General features: G+C 28.0%; 1 protein-coding gene across 1 annotated transcript in view; it reads right to left on the bottom strand.

Annotated features, from left to right (window-relative positions):
* Positions 1-16,212, bottom strand: part of ctbp2l (C-terminal binding protein 2, like) — a 50,345-nt gene that overhangs the window by 24,158 nt on the left and 9,975 nt on the right. The window lies entirely within an intron of this gene.

Raw genomic sequence — 16,212 nt, 5'->3', positions numbered from 1 at the left:
AGCAGTGTGTTGAGTGCAGTGACACACACTGACCAACAGAGGACAGTGACGGGATCTGAACATCTACTCAAAGAGGTCAAACACACACACACACACACAGGTTTGCCGTACGTCACTGATTTTCTTCGGGACGTGTAAAGAACATGAGAATCTTCGGGTGCAAACACACATTTGTTTGAGAGACGGACGAGAGTGTGTGTGTCAGGAGAATCGTTGATGTGTGTGAATAATTTAAAAGGTCAAACCACCTGCAGACTGAAATCCTCTTTAGACGCTCCCACGTCTCATTTCACACACAGAAAATGAGGAAACACATCATTCACAACCGGAGGAGGAAGAAACGTGTTGGAGGATATTATTGTGATCTCACCATCAAATACTCTATCAACATCTGTCATTCAGACACACCGTCACTGCATGTGATCTCAGCAAAACGGTGCTAATTGTGACCTAATATTACAGGATTTTTTTATAAGCTAATTTGAAACTGTTATTACTAAACTTTATTAAAAAATTAATTTAAAAAACATTATATTTTTCCCAAAGTAACTGGCTGTAACTGCAAAAGGGATAAAATAAAATAAAATAAAATAAAATAAAATAAAATAAAATAAAATAAAATAAAATAACAGAGTAAGTAAATAATCAAGTGTGCATAAAAAAATAAATAAAATAAAAATAAAATAAAATAAAATAAAATAATTCTTGTTCAGTTCTGGTGAGCCTTGCAAACCATCACATAATAAACCATTAAAAAATAAAATGAATTAATAAAATAAAACAAAATAAAAATAATATAAAATAAAATACAATAAAATAAAATAAAATAAAATAAAATAAAATAAAATAAAATAATTAATTATAGTTCAGTTTTGGTGAGCCTTGAAAAACATCACATAATAAACCTTAAAGAATAAAATGAAGGAATGAATGAATAAAACAAAATAAAACAAAATAAAACAAAATAAAAATCCAATAAAATAAAGTAATTAATTCTTGTTCAGTTTTGGTGAGAAAAACATCACATAATAAACCTTAAAAAAATAAAATGAATGAGTGAATGAATGGATAAATTGAATAAATAATAAATTAATTAATTAAATAAATAAATAAACAAAACAAAACAAAACAAAAAAAAACAAAACAAAACAATTAATTCTTGTTCAGTTTTTGTGAGCCTTGAAAAATATCACATAATAAATCTTTAAAAATTAAAATGAATGAATAAATATTAAATAAATAAAATAAATAAAATCCAATAAAATAAAATAAAATAAAATAATTCTTCTTCAGTTTTGGTGAGCCTTGCAAAACATCACATAATAAACCTTTAAAAAATAAAATGAATGAATAAAATAAAACAAAATAAAAATAATATAAAATAAAATAAAATAAAATAAAATAAAATAAAATAAAATAAAATAAAATAATTAATTATAGTTCAGTTTGGTGAGACTTGAAAAACATCACATAACAAACCTTAAAAAAAAAAGGAATGAATGAATAAAAAAATAAAAAATAAAATAAAATAAAATAAAATAAAATAAAATAAAAAATCTAATAAAAATCCAAAAAAATAAAATGATTAATGCTTGTTCAGTTTTGGCGAAAAAATCATCACATAATAAACCTTAAAAAAAACAAAACAATTAATTCTTGTTGAGTTTTAGTGAGCCTTGAAAAATATCACATAATAAATCTTTAAAAATTAAAATGAATGAATAAATAATAAATAAATCAAATAAATCAAATCAAATCAAATCAAATCAAATCAAATGACGTGACGGGTAAAAGAGTATTATAGTAATTTATCTTTTACAATATCATAAACTGTATTGTAAAAAGCACTATATAAATAAGTGACTTGACTGTGTGAATTAAATCTGTACATTGTGTTAAGGACCTGTAAAACACAACTGACTGCAAAATAAAATACACAGATCGGTGAAGGAAATGCGGTGAGAAGCTGCTGTGAGGTGAGCGAATGTGAGCCGCTGCATTAACAGCAGAATAAAAGTGCTGATCTCCCACAAAACCCACAAAAACAGCCATTCATCACACTGATCCTGGAACAGCAGCGCAGAGTTATTAACGGAGAAACACAGACCTCCATAACCTGATTAACCACAGATGCCAAACCAGCCCAGGAGCTTCATCATCATCACCGGGTTCAGATCTTAAACGTGAAGCACATCATTTCAGTCAGGAGCTCAACAAACACATCAACGCTTGGGAATGAACTGCTGCTGATAACAGTCGACTCAGGGCATAATTTAACAAAAACAAAAATAAAATAAAATAAAATAAAATAAAATAAAATAAAATAAAATAAGATAAAATAAAATAAAATAAAATAAAATAAAATAAAATAAAATAAAATAAAATAAAATAATTCTTGTTCAGTTTTAGTGAGCCTCGAAAAACATCACATAACAAACCTTAAAAATAAAATGAATGAATAAAATAAAATAAAATAAATAAATAAATAAAATAATTATTTCTTGCTCAGTTTTGGTGAGCTGTGAAAATCATCACATAATAAGCCTTAAAAAAATAAAATGAATGAATGAATGAATAAAATTAAATAAATTAAATAAAAAAATACTACTTTAATAAAATAAAATAAAATAATTAATTCTTGTTCAGTTTTGGAGAGCCTTGAAAATCATCACATAATAAACCTTAAAAAAAATAAAATGAATGAATGAATGAATGCATAAAATAAAATAAAATAAAATAAAATAAAATAAAACAAAAAATAATTCTTGTTCAGTTTTAGGGAGCCTTGAAAAACATCACATAACAAACCTTAAAAATAAAAATGAATGAATGAATGAATGAATGAATGAATGAATAAATAAATAAATAAATAAATTAATTAATTAATGAAAATAAAATAAAATAAAATAAAATAAAATAAAATTTATTTCTTGTTCAGTTTTGGTAACCATCAAAATCATCACATAATAAACTTTAAAAAAATAAAATGAATGAATGAATGAATAAAATTAAATAAATTAAATTAAAAAATAATATTAAAAGAAAAGAAAAGAAAAGAAAATAATTAATTCTTGTTGAGTTTTAGTGAGCCTTGAAAAACATCACATAATAAACCTTAAAAAAATATAATGAATGAATGAATGAATAAAATAAAATAAAATAAAATAATTAATTCTTGTTCAGTTTCAGTGAGCCTTGAAAAACATCACATAATAAACCTTATAAATAAAATGAATAAAAATAATAAAATAAAATAAAATAAAATAATAAATGAATTTAAATAATAAAATAAAATAAAATAAAAAATAAAATGATTAATTCTTGTTCAGTTTTAGTGAGCCTTGAAAAACATCACATAATAAACCTTAAAAATAAAGTGAATGAATGAATGAATGAATAAAATAAAATAAAAAATAAATCAAATCAAATCAAATCAAATCACTGGGTTCAGTGAAGCGTGTCGTTTCAATCAGGTGTTCATCAAACACATCAGTGCTGTGGGAATGAACTGCTGCTGCTAACACAGTCGATTCAGTGCATAATTTAGTAAAAACATGCATGAAAGCAACATCATTTGATGAACTGCATGAACACAAACATCTCTTTTAAGTAAAAACCATATTTACTTACAGTGCGTCAGTAATCACTACCGCAAACAGAGCTGAGATTTGTGAATGAGCCTCATTTACAAAAAAAGAGGTTTGTTTGTGCTCAATTACCTCATTTCAACACTCAGCAGCACACTTTCACTGCTCGCTTTAACTGGATTGTGGATAGTGAATAAACATGGAAAAAAATGATAAAACACACACTCAAACACACACACACTTAAACACTATCTCTCTCTCACACTCAGGTCATGTGACGCCTCTTTTCTCTCAGCAGGGTTGTGTTTTTCACCCGTGGCCTCCGTTTCAACTCTGAAGGTCAGGGGGTCAAACACGCCTCTCACTGAACAGCCCCGGACTGGCACAAACCCAGACTGAGCTCGCAGCATTCCCAGGATGCCCGGCGGCGTGTGTGTGTGTTTCTGCTGTTCTTTTATATTTCTTTGCGTTGGTTAAAGCTGATCTCAGTTTGTCTTTGACAGCAAAACACACACTGTACTGTACTGTACTGTACTGTATGTACTGCAAACTGCCTCCTATGTTTTTAAAAATACTGTTCAAAGAACAGAAAAAAATCATGCACCACTGTCAAGTCATATTTATTTGTACAGCACTTTTCACAACACATTGTTTCAAAGCAGCTTCACAGGAAGTCATAATATTAATTCTCTAATGCATTAATGATTTAATGAGTGTGTGTGAGCAGATTTAGATTCAGATTTAGATCTAGCTATACTGAATTCATGTTCTGTAGCAGATACATCAGATATATATCATTGTGCCTTGTAACTTATTTTAGTATTATTATTATACTATTTATATTTTTGTTGATATTTAGTAAGTAGATTTTCACATTTAATATTTTAAAATTAAAAATAGATTTTAGTTTTAGTATTTTTTTTTGTTTTTGTTATTTTTATTATTTTTGATATTTATTATAAACTTTTTATCATTTTTAAAAATAAGTTTTTATTTATAATGTTAGTTCATTCACTTTTGAACTAACTTTTATTTATTTTAGTATTTTTTTATTATATATATATATATACACATATATATATATATATATAAATTTAAAATAATTATTTTAGTCAGCATTTATTTCAAGTAACAATTCCTTTTTTATTATTTTACTTTTAGTTAACTATAATTAATCAATAACCCTGATGCATATAAAATATAAAAGCACAAATAGGGGTTTAAAATACAATATTAGTCAATAGTAGTAATAGTAATGATAACTAAAATCACCAAAAAAATATTGATATTTTAAAGTAGATTTTAATGTTTAATATTTGAAACTTTAAAATTAGATCATTTTTTGTGTGTTTTTGTATTTTGTATTGATTTTTATTATTTTTATATATTTTTTTTATTTTACAAAAAAAGGTTTTATATTTATTATATTATATATTTATATTTATTTTTTATGTTTCTATACTTTTTTATAATTTTTAAAAATAACTTTTTATTTATAATGTTAGTTAATTTAGTTATTTTAGTATTTAAGTGAAAGTAAATAAAATAATTAAATCAGGTATAATATAAAATAAGTGTAAGGTCTCTATATATAAATATAGATTTAATATTTGAAACTTTAAAATTAGTTTTAGTAATATTTTGTGTTTTTATTATTTTTATTTTTATTTTTTATTTGACAAAAAAAGGTCATATAAATATTTTATATTTATCATATTATATTTTTATTTTTTTTTATACACGTTTATAATTTTCTTTATAATTTTTAAAAATAAGTTTTTTTATAATGTTAGTTCATTCAGTTATTTTAGCATTTAAGTTAAGATAAACAAAATAATTTGATCTGAATGACAACTAAAACCACAAAAAAATAAACTGTTACTTAAAATAAAATAAATAACTACAAACTATAAACTATATACAGAGACATTAAAACAAATCAGCGTTAAAAACACAGACATCCTGTAAATGCACAGGATCCTTCAGGAACATACTAACAGCCTTTGACCTTTACGAACAGCGTCTCTGTTGATCTCCTTGACCTGCGTCATGACCTCTAAAAGGTCGAGGGTGAAAAGGTCAACTATTGTCCCATCAGACACAGACTCTTATATTCCATCCTGAGAGATTGAGACGCTTTATGACACTCAAGTGAAGCGTACGGGTCGCTTTTATAGGCGCCGCAGACCTGTCGCAGTGAAATATGTCCCTGCACACAGCCTCTTTTAGACAAATTTACAAGCTGAGAGAATAAAAAACACAGAGAGGCAAAATGGGCCGAAAATGAGCGACTCTGGCCACGAAACATCCGTACGTGTGCGTTAGGAGCAGAATTACAGTCGCCCGTCACACGCCGCAGACTCTACAACTCCAGCGTCCCAACATTTTTATCTTGTCCTGTTAAAGCGAGGCTCCTCCTTTCCGCTGCGGCACATAAAAGCGTCGTCCCGCGGGCTGATTTATCCACCCGTCCCGACTATCGCAACGCCTCCAATTAATTTTTTGTGTTAGCGGCGTTCTCTCCGGCCTGTAAATGTAATGAGACTGCAGCAGGAAACTGCTGAGTCCAGTTAACGCACGAGACACTAATAATAGTCAAAGTTGGCCTGACACAAGCTCTCGGATGCTCTGCACACATTCATGTGATTCATTACTGACCTCTGAACACCTGACACCACAAAAACACGGAAAAAAATACATTTCTTCATCTAAATCTATAAAATATACAGTATATATACAGAGAAAATAATTCTGTAAAATACAGTCCAAATATACACAACAGCCTGTAAATATTTACATTTAAAACTGTAATTAAAAATGACAAGTTATTTGGTCAGATCTTGCTGTACATTTTTTTTTCATAGATTTTCATTAACAGCTGAGCTGATATATTGTAGTATTTTAGTCAACATTTATTTCAATATGTTTTTTTAGATTTTTTTTTAGATTTTTGAGAACTTTTTATAATTTTTAAAATAACTTTTTATTTAATAATGTTAGTTCATTCAGTTTTAGTTATTTTAGTATTTAAGTTAAACTAAACAAAACAATTATTTAAGGTTTATATATATATATATATATATATATATAATTAGTAGATTTTCATATTTAATATTTTAAACTTAAAAATAGATTTTAGTTTTAGTATTTTTTTTGTTTTTGTTATTTTTTATTTTTTATTTTTTTATAAACTTTTTATAATTTTTTAAAATAAGTTATTTATAACGTGACTTTTAGTTATTTTAGTATTCATTTTTTATTGAATTATATTTTTATTTATTTTTTTTAATATATATATAATTTTTTTTTTAATTATTTTAGCCAGCATTTATTTCAAGTAACATTTATTTTTTATTATTTTACTTTTAGTTAACTATAATAACCCTGACGCATATTCAGTGGTTTCTATTTCTTAAAAATAGTATTCAAATTAAAAGCACAAATAGGGGTTTAAAATGCGATATTAGTAAATAGTAGTAATACTAATAATAATTAAAATCACCAAAAAAAAAAAATTTTGTTGATATGTTAAAATAGATTTTAATATTTGATATCTGAAACTTTAAAATTAGATTTTAAAATTAGAAACTTTAAAATTAAAAGCACAAATGGGGGTTTAAAATACAGTATTGATCTAGCTGTACTTGATTTGAATGAGAACTAAAACTAAAGAACTAAAAAAAAGTTACTTAAAATAAAATAAATAATAACCATAAACTATACAGAGACATTAAAACAAATCAGTGTTAAAAACACAAACATCCTGTAAATGCACAAGATCCTTCAAGAACATCTGAAGACTCTAGATTCTACATCAGCTCAGTCTTCAGTGTAAATCTATGACAAAAATAACAACACGACACCTGATCTGAGGAATCATTTAGCATCAACAGCCTCCTGTTGCCACGGTGAAGCCCTCCTGGTTGCTATGGCACCTGTGTGTGTGTGTGTGTGTGCGCGTGTGTGAAGATCAAAGCTCACGGGTCTCTTTGAACGGGACACACAACAGTGTTTGCTAATCATTTATCTGAAGGAGGAAAAAAAGACTCAGACTGTCTGTCCTGATCACTGCTGATCAAACTCCTCCAGTCGCTCTGTTTGAATCAGCTGCAGAAATAAAAACACCTTTAAAGGCCAGAATGACCAGAACTGCTTTCTCTAATAATTTAATAAATAAATAAATATAATATATATATATATATATATATAAATACGTACTCAAAATATTTAAATGGTCAAATAAATAAATTATTTTTTTTTTATTTAAATCATATGTATGGATGTATTTATTTAAATCATCTTTTATTTGTTTATTTTACCATTTGTGATTTTAATAAAATAAATTTAAAATACAAAAATAATTTTATTTACTTAGTTTTTAATCAGTTATTTATTAAATCAAATGTATATATTTATACATATATTTATAATTTTTCCAATTCTATTCAATCACATTTATTTTGTTATTTATTTAAATAATCAAAACAAAAACATAATCAAAATATTTAAATGATCAAATCTTTTTTTATTTTATTTGTTTATTTTTTATAATTTGTGCTTTTGATAAAATGCATTTTTTAAATTAATTTTATTTACCTAATATTTTAATCTGTTATTTATTAAATCAAATGTATATATTTAAGTAAATAATATTATATTCATTATTATATTCAGTTATTATCATATTCAATATTATATTCAGTTATTTATTTAAATAATCAAAACAAAACATAATCAAAATATACAAATGATCAAATCTTTTTTTTTTTTTTTAAATCAAATCTATGAATGTGTTTATTTCAATCACATTTTATTCATTTATTTTCAACAAATGGCTGGAAAATACAGGTTTTCTCCAAATAAAATCTAGGGCTGGACTATATGCAAAATGCAAAGCTATAAAATAAAAAAATAAAACAAAATAAAATAAAATAAAATAAAACAAAATAAAATAAAATATTAGATTATTATTACATCTCGTTTTCTTTCTTGTTTTGCACTTAAAAATACAAAGCTGCACAATTTGGAAAATAAAAAAAAATAAAAAAAAATTAAATTAAATTAAATTAAATTAAATTAAATCTAATAAAAAAAATAAAATAAATAAAAAAGTAATAAAATAATAAAGAATTATTTAAATCAATTATTTATTTTAATCAAATATATATATATTATTTAAATCACATTTTATTCATTTTTACTCACATTTATTTATTTATTTACATGAAATATTATTTATTTATTTTTTTACACTGCTTTTCTCTGAAGTTTTCCACCTCCATGCAAACCCCATTGAAAACCTCTGTGCTAGAACATGACGCTCTTGGTGTTTAACAGTGGAAATCACATTTGTAATTGATATCAGATGATCTGAAGAGGAGATACTGTATAATAAATGATATTCAAAGCTCATAAGAACTGAGCAGCTGTTTGCATTTCAATCAGAAAATCAACCACAGACACTTCAGCTCAACACACAGTGAACAGAAGAACACGAGCGTGACAGACGGCACTCCACGATCATATATGTGAGTCACAGCGTCCAACATCAACATCAACAGCATCACAGGAAGTCACTGTCAACACGAGATCATCCGAGCACTTCCTGTCGGAGTTCTCGTGTAAACTGACACATGACGGACGGACAAACCTGTCAGATTCGCATCGGCAAACCCGCGTGACATCACATCATTCGTTCGTCCTTCATCTGTGCGGTTCGTCGGCGCAGGTTAATGAACGCTCTCACAGACTGTGGATGGGGTCACGGGAGGTTAATTACAGAACGCCACGCTGACAGACGGCAGACAAACTGACATGCAAAGCAGCCAAAGAGCCTGCGCTGGAAATGACTGCACAGAAACACTGACAGACGCACGGCGAGGCTCATTTATTTGTCTTCATGGTTACACCAGGCTGACATTTATCCATTTTTCATGAGCCGACTTCAGCGCGCAACAAACAAATCAATTTCCCAGCACTAGATTACACAGCAAAGACAATATGAGCACACGGGACGCACTTCAGCAGAACACAATTCATCCTCAAGGAGCTCTGAACGCCTCTATTTATGGTGAGGGGCGGAGCCGCTTCAGAACCCGCCAATCACAGCCACTCTGGACAGAACAACTGACGCCCGATTGGCCGATCTGTTGCGTGCTGCAACTAGTGGCACTTGAGATGCAGATTTATCTTTAAGATTTATATTTAAAATTGAATTTCTATTCATCTGTGAATCACAGTTTCCACTAAATATTGTGCAGATTACAAAGCTTTCTGTGCTTTTATCTTTTTTTTATTTATATATATATATTTTTGTTTTTATTTCATTTTTAGTACCTCAATTTAAACTTATTTAATTTGGTTAGTTGTCAAATTTTCTTTTAAATTTTCAAATGTTAAGATTTTCATCTAATATTTATATTTTATTTTTGCTTTTAGCAATTTTAGCACTGCAGTTGAAACTTTTGAAAGGTATCTTTTTAATTTTCTTTTTTTTTTTAAGTTTAATATTAATATTAATATGTATATGAATTCATTTTAGTTTAAGCTTAACATTTTGTGCTTTTGTTATTTTAATTAGATAAAAAAAAAATCCCTGTATTTTAAATATTTAGTTTTAGTTTATTCTTATTTTAGTATTAGTAATTTTAGTATTTAACACAATCATTTGTTTGGGTTAGCTGCCCTGGTTGCAACATTTCTAATTTTCATTTTATGTTTTTAAGTTGAAGTTTTTAATATTTAATATAATTGAATATTTTTTTATTTTAATATTTAATTTAATTTAAATTTCATTTAATTTAATTATTTTTAGCTAGATGCTAAGGCAACATTTCTAATTTTCATTAAAGTTTTTAAGTTTAAGTTGTTGTTTTTTTAAGTTTAATATTTATATTAATATGCATATGTATATGAATAAATTTTAGTTTAAGTTTAACATTTTGTGCTTTTGTTATTTTAATTAGATAAAAAAATATATTTTAAATATTTAGTTTTAATTTATTTTTATTTTAGTATTAGTAATTTTACTGCTTAATTTAAACATTTTATTTCAGTTAGTTGCCTAATTTTCATTTCATGTTTTTAAGTTTTTAATATTTAATTTAATTTAATTTAATTTAATAACAGCGCAATTGTTTTTAACATTGATAATAATCAGAAATCAGCATATTAGATTAATTATGAAGGATCATGTGACACTGAAGACTGGAGTAATGATGCTGAAAATTCAGCTTTGATCACAGAAATAAATCACATTTGAACAGATATTCACATAGAAAACAGATATTTTAAATAGTAATATTATTTCACATTTTTTACTGTTTTAACTGCATTTTTACTCAAATAAATGCAGCGCTGGTGAGCAGAAGAGACTTCTTTCAAAACATTAAAAATCACTCCAGACTCTGGAACGGTTAGCGTGTGCACCAGTAAACAGGATCAGTCAGTTTTCTGGACGGACCGGCGGTCAGACGCACACAGGTCGTCTTTGTGGTTTGTGCCAGTATCTGGGGTTGTACAGAGGTTGTGGAGAACAAAATACGAGCAGCGAGGTTCAGATGAGACATTTGATCAAAGAAACGAGACGCTGACGCTCACCTGCCAGCTACAGAAACACAACCTGCCATTGACTTTCACTCATAAATATCAGCATCCATTCTGCTCTCAGACGGACACTCAGTGAGTGTTTTGATCCAGACGGATCTGTTGTGAGATCTGTGAGCAGCTCATTTCTCTCAGCGTTCGGCCGCTGGAATCAATCTACGGCCCTACGGTTTGTTGAAACCCCTGGAGAGGATCGGCGACGCTCGTAAACAGTCTAGTAAACTTTTATACACTGGCTACTTAGTGCACTCATAAAATGAGCTCTGTCAGGAGAGACCCGGAGGAAACACAGGGATTCTCCCAATAAACCTGCCTCAACATTTCCATGGAGTTTCTCTGATTCACACACATCTGTCGGCCGTGTTCAGAATGAATACTACTGTGCATTTTGACATGCATGTGTTTTTTTGCAATTAACTATACAATTAACTATAACTATAGTATGCTGTTCTCTTAGATTTTCCTCCAGACAACTAAACAACAGTAGATGATGTTTAATAATGTTCAGTCAAATCCTTCCTAACTACACGTTCTGATCACAGACTGAAGTTTTTCCATCTTCACTCAGTGTTTGTGACGGCGGAGCCGAATGAGAAACAGTGTGTGATAACGCAGACGCAGCTTTGCTGTTTTCCTACACGCCTCCATTACAATATTTTCCATCTGATGAATAATCACAGAATAATGCAGAGATCACGACAAACGGCTGGAAAATACAGGTTTTCTCCAAAAATCTAGGGCTGGACTATTCAGGGGGAAAAAAAATCAATATCAGAAAAATTGCAATTTTAAAATGTTATTTAAAAAGCAAAGCTTCAGGTTTACTGTGGTTGTTTGTAGGGCTGCACAATTTCACCCATTTGTCTGGATTATATATTAATACAGCTATAAAATAATAATAATAATAATAATAATACTAAATAATATATTACTAAATATTGTAATAACAATATTATATTAAACTAAAAATTATAAAAATACTAAAAATAAAAATAAAATAAATCTTAATAAAATAAAAATGCATTTAGGACAAAATCTAAAAAAAAAAAAATAATAATATAATTTATGGTATAAATCAATTTAATTTAAATAAATGTTAAATTAAAATAATAATATTAATGGTTGTCTTAATTTCTTCAGTTTTCAAACGATAAACCATTTATTTATTTACTTACTTAGTTTGTTAATAATAATAATAATAATAATAATTATTATTATCAATAATAATATATCAATACTACTACTACTAATGATAATAATAATAATATGATTATTATTACTAAATAATTTAAATAACATATTACTAAACATTATAGTAACAATATTATATTAAACAAAAAATTATACAAATACAAAATATATTCATAGCAATAGCCAAAAATACATTGTATGTGTCAAAATGATTAATTTTTCCTTTTTTATACCAAAAATCATTGTGATATTAAGTAAAGATCGTGTTCCATGAAGATATTTAGTACACTTCCCAACTTAAATATATCAAACCTTAATTTTTGAATAGTAATATGCATTGCTAACAACTTCATTGGCACAACTTTAAACGCGATTTTCTCAATATTTTGATTTTTTTTGCACCCTCAGATTCCAGATTTTTAAATAGTTGTATCTCAGCCAAATATTGTCGTGTAATAAACACAATGGTAAATGTTTTAATTAAACAAAAGCCTTTGCGATTTAATAATTACACTAAGCATAGCTCAGTTTTATCTTGATTAATCGTGATGTTATTTGAGGTTGCTCGAGTGTCTTTGTTGACTGTAATGATGAAGATCGACATGTTTCATTGAATTTCAGTCTGTTCTGATCTGCATGAGAATGAAGCTCGCAGGATCTTTATTTTCCTTTTTGAACAACACAGTCACAGTCTGAGGAACAAACACATTCAAAATCATCCTGAAACGGGCCACAAATCACAGCTGAACAGACTCGGCTCAGGGTTTTGCCGTGATGACGGCGCTCATCAGAGAATCAGAGCGTTCATTCCCGCATCCGTCACCTGATGCATCAGAAGATACGGAGCGCAGGAACAGATGGCCCGGGTCCAGGTGGAGCAGAGGACGCTGGGTAATTTAATATCCCATTACGCATGTCTGACACAAACCAAAACCACTGAGACACAGAAGGTCCTGAACTGCCAGCGCTGCTGATCTTTACTAAACCACATCAGATCGTAAGGGTTCATCACTCAATATAACACACTCAAAAAATGTTTTTCTCCATCGGCAGATAAGCGCACATCATTTTAACATCTTGTCTTGTCATTCTGCATCTCCAGTAAATGCATCTTCATTTACGAAGGTTTTTAGAAATTTGTACTGGAGAACAAGACAAAAATATTGAGTAAAAACATCCGTTTTTGCATTGCATTTAGTTTTTGCACTGCATGTTTATTGAAATCAATATGAACATCAATTATAGTTTTTATATATATTTTGAATCTTTTTCTTCTTTCTATTTTCATTTTAATTTTCATTCACATTTTAGTAATTTTGTTGTCGTTGTTTTAATAAAATGCTTAATTTTTTTGTCTAGTTTTTCTTATTTTAGTTTTTGCATTGAATTTAATTAATGTTTATTAAAATCAACATGAACATCAGTTTGTTTTAATTTATATTTTGAATCTTTTTTTTGTTTTTATATTTTATATTTTCATTCCCATTTTAGTAATTTTGTCATTATTACAATGCTTACTTTTTTAGTCTAGTTTTCATTATTTTTTAGTTTTTGCATTGCATTTAATTCATGTTTATTAAAATCAACATGAACATCAATTATAGTTTTTATATATATTTTGAATCCTTTTTTATTTTTATATTTTCTATTTTAATTGTAACTTTCATTTACATTTTAGTAATTTTGTCGTCTTTTTTATTACAATGCTTAATTTTTTGTCTAGTTTTCATTAATTTTTTATTTTTGTTTTTGCATTGCATTTAATTCATGTTTATTAAAATCAACATGAACATCAGTTAGTTTTTATTTATATTTTGAATTCTTTTTTATTTTTATGCTTTCTATTTTTATTTTAACTTTCATTGACTTTGGTAATTTTGCCATCTTTATTTTTATTAAAATGCTTAATTTTTTGTTTAGTTTTCATTATTATTTTTTTTTGTTTTTGCACTGCATTTCATTCATTTTATTAAAATCAACATGAACATCAATTATAGTTCTTATATATTTTTTTATTTTTATATTTTATAATTTAATTTATTCACATTTTATTCATATTTTAGTAATTTTGTCATCTTTATTTTTATTAAAATGTTTAATTTTTATTCATTAATTTTATTTTAGTTTTTGCACTGCATTTAATTCATTTTATTAAAATCAACATGAACATCAATTATAGTTTTTAGATATTTTTTGAATTTTTTTTTATACTTTCTATTTTCATTTTCATCCACATCTTAGTAATTTTGTTGTCTTTATTTTTATTAAAATGCTTAATTTTTTAAAGTCTAGTTTGCATTATTTTTTTAGTTTTAGTTTTGAAATAAATAATATTTCTTTTTAATATTTAATTTTATTTAATATTTAAACTATAATATTATTACTGTAGTAACCCTTATCGACCCATTTTTATTCCATAATAAGATGTATTTCCTAGTAAAATGTGATATTTATGGAAAAAGCTGTCTAGAGGTGAGTTACAGTTACACATGAGCAGTTACAGTTTAACCAGCACTGAGACTAAACCAGAACAAAGAGCTGATGGTAAACAAACAGGCCGTGTTCCCGTATGAGCGACAGAACCGCAGCCTAACGGTGGAACCGCAGCGGGTAATATTTAACCGGCGTGACTATAAATCATTAGCTAACGAATAAAGACTCGTTCAGAAAGCCACCGCGGGACGGAGTCGTTCATTATTCATGAGCATCTTTATTCCTTCAGCCCTCAGACAGTTAAAGCATTTCCTCCAGAGGGACGCGCGTCTCTCTAATCGAGGAAAAATAATGTGCAATTTAGGCCGACATCATTTCCAAAGGTCAGCGCGAGGCCTCGGCTCAGTTCTTAGAGAAATTACAGGCTTTATGGAAAATTGTTACATAAAAAAATCACTCAAGAGCGGCTACAATCACAGCTCTTCTTCCGCTCGCTCCCCACGCACGTAAATATAAAGCGGTCAGTGCTATTTTAAGGCTCTTTGTGAGTGTGCGAGTGTGAATCTGGCTCTTTCGAAGAATAAACAGAAACGCAGCATTCATGCGAGAGTTATAAAGCGTGGATGAATCGGGGAGCTGCTCTGAATGTCACGGGCTCAAATGAAGCAACAGAAGCAGGGTTTGTGTCCTCAGACTGAAGACGAGCGATTTATGATCCAACAGGAGACGCATTCACACGCAAACTGACATTTCAATAGTCTGGAGTCTGTAATTTAGCGCCGTCACAAACGCATCTTCCCGCAGACCTTTGCAAATGTCACGAGCCGTCGTACGAGATGTCGATGTGTCCCTCAAAACTTTACAGAGGAGCTCCTGTGTGCATCTTCATGAAGCGTTTTGCACGTGTTTCCTGTTACTTAAGCACTAAACGCTGAATCTACACATTATAAACCTGGAAGGCATCATATTTCCTCTCAAAAAATCTAACACTCATGTGCCAATTCTGACACCCCTAGTAAAAAATAATAGATTTAAAATGCATTTATTTTATGCTTTAAGTCTATCACCATATTTACTGACATATCGCTTACTTACTATAAAAAATTGAATTAAACTTTATTTGGAGCACTACTTGTGCACAATGCACATTTCTTAATATTACGCCTAAAATATATTTTAATATCACTATTGATGAGGATGTATCTAAATGCAAAGTGTATCTAAAGTAAACTTGCAATAGTTTCACAAACATACTTCAGTATATCTTTAGTTAGAGTTCAGCTCTACTTATACACAATTAAAATACATTACGTACCAGTTTAGCATACTAAAAGTACAATTGCATGGTATTTTTATTAAGTGCATAATATGTAAATCTATTTGTAGTATACTTTGT

The sequence above is a fragment of the Labeo rohita genome, chromosome 12 (assembly GCF_022985175.1).
Source record: "Labeo rohita strain BAU-BD-2019 chromosome 12, IGBB_LRoh.1.0, whole genome shotgun sequence".
Lineage (NCBI taxonomy): Eukaryota > Metazoa > Chordata > Actinopteri > Cypriniformes > Cyprinidae > Labeo > Labeo rohita.
The sequence above is the reverse complement of the archived record's forward strand: the minus strand, read 5'-3'. Positions and strand labels throughout refer to the sequence as shown.